Here is a 6,893-nt window from a genome sequence, read left to right on the forward strand (position 1 = left end):
TGGAGAGCTGTGACATGGAGAGCTGTGACATGGGAGAGCTGTGACATGGAGAGCTGTGACATGGAGAGAGCTGTGACATGGAGAGCTGTGACATGGGAGAGCTGTGACATGGAGAGAGCTGTGACATGGAGAGTGTGACATGGGAGAGCTGTGACATGGGAGAGCTGTGACATGGAGAGCTGTGACATGGGAGAGCTGTGACATGGAGAGCTGTAACATGGGAGAGCTGTAACATGGGAGAGCTATGACATGGGAGAGCTGTGAAATACCGTCTTCTAGATATTTCACACATGCTGCTCACATAAACTCATGAAAGCTATGAAACCTATGGTGACTTGCACAGGATTTAAACATAGTTAAGCCACTCAACACTTTAGTGTGGATGGGAGAAAGCTTTCTTAAGCTCCATCCCAAGGCCAGGAGCTATTGTCATTGATGGCTACTGAGGTAGGAAGTCATTTTTCTTTATGGCTACTAGGACATTGCCCTTGCCACACTGAATGCTCTCACACCAGGTTCATATGTCAGCACTAAGTAGACCCAGTATAAAATAATAGCAAAGAGGACTAGGACAACAACAACAAGACAACAGAAGACATGACATTGGGAGAGAGAAGGGTTGAAGTGGAGGCTCCTGGGGGAGTTCAAGAAAGGTAGTCAGTGTGGCTATGTTCAAAACACATTGTACACATGTATGAAATTTTCAAAGAGTAAATTAAAAATTTTTTTTTAATTTTAGAAAGTTCTGACTGTGGACATAATGAAAATTCTAAATCAACTCATTCAAATTTGCTAAGGCTCAGGAAAATGGTGTCTAGAGAATGAAAGGAAAGGGTTGTCATGATGAATCATCAAATAAAGAATGTTAATACAGAAACAAAGTCACCAAAAGAGTCAAACAAGAATCTTGGGATGGAAAATTCAATAACTTTATTGAAAAATTTAGTAGAAGGGCTCAGTGGGAGATCTGAGGGTACAGAAGAAACACTGCATAGACCTCCCATGTAGGTTGAAATGATCCAAAATGAAACAGATCAAAAAGAGAATCAAGGAGACTACTGGAACACCAGGTCTCACACCAGCAAATAGATGCCATGTGCCGGATCCTGTTTTCTGTTTCACTCTCCCATAGAGGACGGGGCTCACTCTATTTCTCTATGTGGGCTAGGCTTTCTTTCTCAATTAATTCTTTAAGCTGGCCGCTTACAAATTAAGGTAGAGAGCTGAACAGAAAAACAAAGCATACAAGTTAAAGAGAGACTGCAGGAGGTAAGGATATGCGAGTAGGATGTGGGGGTACTCTAAACAAAAATGGGGCTCAAAATTCATGGGTGTGTTTACGCCACTGTGGTCACGTTAGAGGTGATTAGTGTACACTGTGAGTGGAAGAGACGAGGCTGTAAGAGCAGTCCAGGATCTGATGTGGGAGTCTGAAGTGGGACTGTGGGCGGAACAGTGGCTTTCAGATTGAATATGTCATAAGATCCTTTACAAGAGAAAACGACATCAATTCTCAGACCAGGTTAAACTAGCTTTACACTGCAAATACAAATCATAAGATAAACTCTTATTCAATCTTATACATTCTTATAAAATTATAAGACAAATACAACAAACCAAATTTCCCAAACTACAAAAGCAACGATTCTCTGACTTCAGCACGTAGCAGAAACCGATGTATAACTTCTGCCATATATAATTTCCAGACCTACAGAACCAGAAACTCTAAGATCAGGGCCACCATATGACTCCCCTATACAGTACCCCTTCCCACATGGATTTTAGCCATAGATGTTGAAAATTATCAAGGCCATGGGCGAATGATAGGCACAGAGAACTATAGTGACACACGGCTGTCAGTGTGGTCTTGGTGCCTTATGAGAGACAGCCCAAATCCAGTTTAAGGGTAATGAATACAAACTGTCTTGGACATGTCCACTCCCAAATCACAGTTGCTGGACTCTGGGTTATTTGATGGTCCTTCTCATTCTCTATTTCACTCATAGTTTACTGGCCACTTGGCACAAAACACTGCTTTTGCTAACCTTGGCTGCAAGAGCTCCTCATATGTCTCATGCCTACCTTTCTTGTTCTAGGCTCTCAAGCCAAGACCAGAAAATAAGTGACAAGACATTCAGGATGCCTAGAGAGGAAAGGAATAGTCATCAAATATTACAAAAGGGTCAAGTATAAGACAGATAAAAATAAGCTTGTGGGATTTCATCCAGAGTGCCACAGAAGGGAGAGGAAGTTTGGGAGAACTGAAAATAGAAATCAGGTTATAGCAAGTTGAAAAGGGAAGGGGAATATTTACCTGGCAAGGGAGCTATCCTGACCACAAAGGTGGTTTTCCCAGGGCGAGGCTTATCCATTGCACTCCAGATGTGCCGACCTCTGCGATTTCCCCAAATGTGGGAGACTCAGCTGCATAATTTGTGGTAGTGGGGGGCTGCGTTCGAGATCTCCCCTGAAAGAAAAAAGAAAAAGGAAAAGCAAATGGGCATTGGAGAGTGTCCTTTTTGCATGAATGGAGAATGCAATTAAAATGCAAAGGAAGAGAAGAACATGTGTAAACCAGGGAAAAGATGAAGAAGCCGGACCTGATGGCATGGGTCTGTAACTACAGCTACCCGGAAAGCTGAGGCAGGAAGACCATGAGTTCAAGACTAACTTGAGTAACTTACTGAGACCGTACCTCAAAAAGATAAAAAGGGTAATTCTTGGGCCACGGTTTGGCAGTACACACATGCCTAGAGCTTAAAACACGAGCTAGGTGATTCCAGAGGAGATGGGAGTAGCAGAAATATTATAGAAAATGTTCAAGTTGGGAGTGGGACTGATGATGCTTTAGGGTCCGCTCAGGTGAGGAGATAGAAGGAACATAAATGGGAGGAGGGATGGAGATGGTGTTATCGCTCAGCGTGGAGGCAGAAGGCTCTTGTTTTCCTCTGACACTCTTCTTACCCTTCCCACCTCAGAAGTGGGAGTGTCTGCTGAGGGAATTGGAAATAGCAATCAAGGAGGGGGGCGGAATAAGAGGTTTGGAAATATTTCTTGGGGACATGAAAAGGAATTTACTGAAGTTGAACAGAGCCAGGCAACCCTCATATGAGACAGCCAAGGAGGAACATGTTTATAGTTTGTTGTTTACAGGGTTGTAAAACCTTGTCTGACAATGCTGCTAAGCCTAGCAAGGGGAGCAGTGGCCGGAGTCATCTTCTCGTGGGCATGACAGGAAATCTTTTAAGGAATTTGGTAAGGGTTGAGAATGGTTTAGGTACACCTCTGTCATTTAAATTAAACCAAGACCTCCAGTCTGTAAGAAAAGGCCCTGTTCAGTTTTTTATTTGTTTGTTTGGTTGGTTTTTCGAGTCAGGGTTTCTCTATGTAGCCCTGGCTGTCCTGGAACTCACTCTGTAGACCAGGCTGGCCTCGAACTCAGAAATCCGCCTGCCTCTGCCTCCCAAGTGCTGGGATTAAAGGTGTGTGCCACCACCGCCAGGTGGCCCTGTTTAGTTTTAAAAGTGAGTTTATGGGAGGAAAGTTTTAAGTGAGAGCTGGGCCCAAAGATATATCAGAGGACAGTGCCCAATGGTTTTGCACTGAAAGGATTTGAAGAGGAGTGACAGAGTTGTTGAGTGTGCCAGTTATGCCAGCTACAGCCGTTCCTAGGACCCACAAGGAGCTAATGTGAAGCTCCCTGTCACTGCAGCCTGACTCAGCAGAGAGCAACAGTCTTGGCCTGCTGAAAATTGTCACCAGGACCAGCGGCAGTGGAGGCTGCTATTGGAAATAGGAGTCGTGGCCATTGAGCTGAGAGGAGGTGTACCCATTTCTCCTCCATCCTAATGTTCCTGTCCCTTGAGAGTCGCAGTTCAGGAGAGGCAGTTGACCTGAGAAACGAATATACTTTCCTTCCAGAAACAGTGAACTTAGAGGCCCAGAAATTGTGTTGGGAGCTTGTTCCATGTACTGAGGTAGATAAGCGTATTAGAGCCTTCAGACTCTGAGAGCAAGCTGGGGCAGGGGTACACCCAGACCTCGGTGCTGTCGGAACTTCAGGTGTTAACTTCTTTTTCAGACAGTACTTCTATTACCAGGGCAGAAAGAAGCTTGCAGAATTGGCCTCGAATTTATATTATAACACTGATACAGATATCCCAGTGTATTCATTTTATCAGGGAAAGTAGAGACGCGGATCTGAGAAAGCCATAGAAGACATGACAGTAAACAGAAATCTGAAGCTCTGTGCCACCAACAGGCATTTAGGCTCTCATAACATCTGAGTGTTGGTGTATTTTTTTTTTTAACTCTTATAAAATTTAAAAAAAAAATCAAAGTATAATGCCTCATGAAAAAGTCGAGTTCATGAACATCTCTGGTACAGTGACAACAGCAGCCACTAGAGGGCAGCACTTGACTCTTGATGCAGTTCTGCAGGCAAAAAGAGACCAGTATCAGAGGCAAGCAGATCATCTGTGTGGTTCTTTCCTGTCCTTGCCTCACGCCGCCTAGTCTGAATCACAAATGTGATGTGGAGCCCACAAAACTAGGACACCTCCTTTAACACTAGAGGGTGAACTGCTCAGGTATAGTGTCTGCAAATGTGGGGAAGTCACAGGGCTGTATAATGCGGTCTTTCGTCTTTTCCTGTGGCATCCTGATGGTCGAAGCACTCATATGAGTCACGCATTATGGTAGCAGGTGCTCCAGAAATAATCACACAGCGGGGGGTGAGTCTGGCATCTGTATCTGAAACATGATGCCAAACGGTGTCCTGGCCTTTCTATTCTGTCCTTATGGTGGACTTTATACTGTTCTCATTCTAGCCTCTGCTCTGCAGCTCACGACATTAAATAAATCTTGTGCTGAGGGCCACAGTCCAGGGTCCAGCCTATGACGTGATTGTACTTGCTTCTGAAAGTTTGAGAACCAAACAAGGGAAGGTATGACCATGATAACCATCAGCCGTAATTGACTGGTAGTTGGACAAGGTTAAACCAGAAACAGTCCTTACTGCGTGAGGTCCATGCGCTGACAAGGGCTAGGGAACCGCAAGGGCAGAGAGAGTCAGATAGAGAGCCATGTGTCCAGGCAGGCAATACCACCCAGCCTACAGCGGAGTCTTTGGTCAGAGAACTCCACAGGGTCTTGCATGCAGCTCAGGGACTGATACACAGAGCCATGTGGTCTGTGTCCATGGCCAGCAGATGCTGAATTCCTGTAGGCTGTGTCAAATAGAAAGGCTCCAAGTGACTAAAAGCTGCTTGTTTGAGCTATTTTTATGATAATTGGATGTGTAAAAATTTGCCTTTGGCTTTGGCAGGCTTTGAGCTAATGGGCCTCAGCTGCAGTGAAGGAAGGACGGACCTGGGGCCAGTAGGCAGACACATTTGTCACCCAGGAAGCTCCCAGAGATTAGCAGGTTCCTGGCTAAGTACTGTCTAAGTACTTCTTACTAGTTCTCCCTGCCAGTGAGAGAAACAGGAAAAAACAAGAGGAAATGAGTGTCTCATAAGCATTTGAGAGTGAAAAACTATCGAACACCATTATCTGAGGGGGTGTAAGGTTTCAAACCACTTCAGAGAGAGAGAGAGAGAGAGAGAGAGAGAGAGAGAGAGAGAGAGAGAGAGAGAGAGAGAAAGGGAAAGAGAGGGAGGGAGGGAGGGAGAGAGAGACACAGAGAGAGACAGAGACAGACATAGAGAAAGAGAGACAGGGAGACACACAAAGAGAGACAGAGACACACACAGAGACACACACACAGAGAAAGACAGAGAGAGACAGAGAGACAGAGAGAAAGAGAGAGGGAGACACAGAGATAGACAGAGACAGAGACACACACAGAGACACACACACAGAAAGACAGAGAGATAGAGACACACACAGAGAGACAGACAGAGAGGGAGGGAGGGACAGAGACAGAGACAGAGAGAGAGACAGAGAGACAGGGAACCTCTTAAATGTCCCAAAAACAGGAATTCTGAAATTTATTGAGCCTCTGGAGAACCACAGCACAGGACCAAGAAGCAAGGCCATCTGTGGTGGAAAATTCCATTGGTAGGCCTCACTAGAGTTGGCTCTATTGTGACTTCTTGAATCAGGACTGAGTTTCTGAGCTTTTTCACCAGTGTATCAGAAGTGATTGTGGTACGGGTTTATAATCCCAGAACTTGGGAGGTGGAGGCAGGAGGATGATGAGTTCAAGGTCAGCCTAGGCTAAGGCAACCTATCTGAAAATAAATAATGTACAATGCTATTTCAAAAACTGAAATGGCCTACCTGCTTCTGCTTTCCAGTCTGGTTTAAATTAGCAGTGTTGATGAAATTTGACTTCTTTGAGAATATTCTTTTATGTCATATGGGGAAATCAGCGCAGGGGAAGCTGAGCACTTAACTGAATGCCCCCAGAAAAGGCAAGTAGAGCTGAGAAAAACTGGTCCTTCCTATCTGGGTCTGGCTAGAATACTGTAAGAAAAGAAATAATAGGCTATTATTTTAAGAGCCTTAGAAGTGGGTACCACTATGGTGGCTACCACTAAACTCTTAGTTACCTGTGTAATGAAGAAAAATCTTGATTTATTATATTGGGTTAACATGACCATGAGACCTCGAAAAGTCATAAGTAAAATGCTCTGTTTTGAAGATCTTGTCCTAATATTCATATTGCTTCTAGGAATGTTCTATAATACAATATTAATCACACAGAGGTCATGAAAGCCAAGACAGGAGGGCTAGAAGTGAGGTCATAGAACTATGGGAACTTGAGTAGTTAAAGTATGAGATAAAGATTTTAAAACAAGTATGATTAAAAAGATGAAAACCAGCTGGACGGTGGTGGCGCACGCCTTTAATCCCAGCACTTGGGAGGCAGAGGCAGGCGGATTTCTGAG

The 6,893-nt window shown here is 44.4% G+C and overlaps 1 protein-coding gene and 1 non-coding gene across 4 annotated transcripts in view; both read left to right on the forward strand.

The window, feature by feature from the left end:
* Dnajc5b (DnaJ heat shock protein family (Hsp40) member C5 beta) overlaps positions 1 to 6,893 on the forward strand; it is a 120,235-nt gene that overhangs the window by 65,126 nt on the left and 48,216 nt on the right. The gene's annotated exons all lie outside the window — the stretch shown is intronic.
* On the forward strand, positions 2,307 to 2,470 carry LOC116095160. The gene has a single exon (XR_004120482.1). It is a non-coding gene; the product is annotated as a U1 spliceosomal RNA (small nuclear RNA).

Source organism: Mastomys coucha, unplaced genomic scaffold (assembly GCF_008632895.1).
Source record: "Mastomys coucha isolate ucsf_1 unplaced genomic scaffold, UCSF_Mcou_1 pScaffold17, whole genome shotgun sequence".
Classification (NCBI taxonomy): Eukaryota; Metazoa; Chordata; class Mammalia; order Rodentia; family Muridae; genus Mastomys; species Mastomys coucha.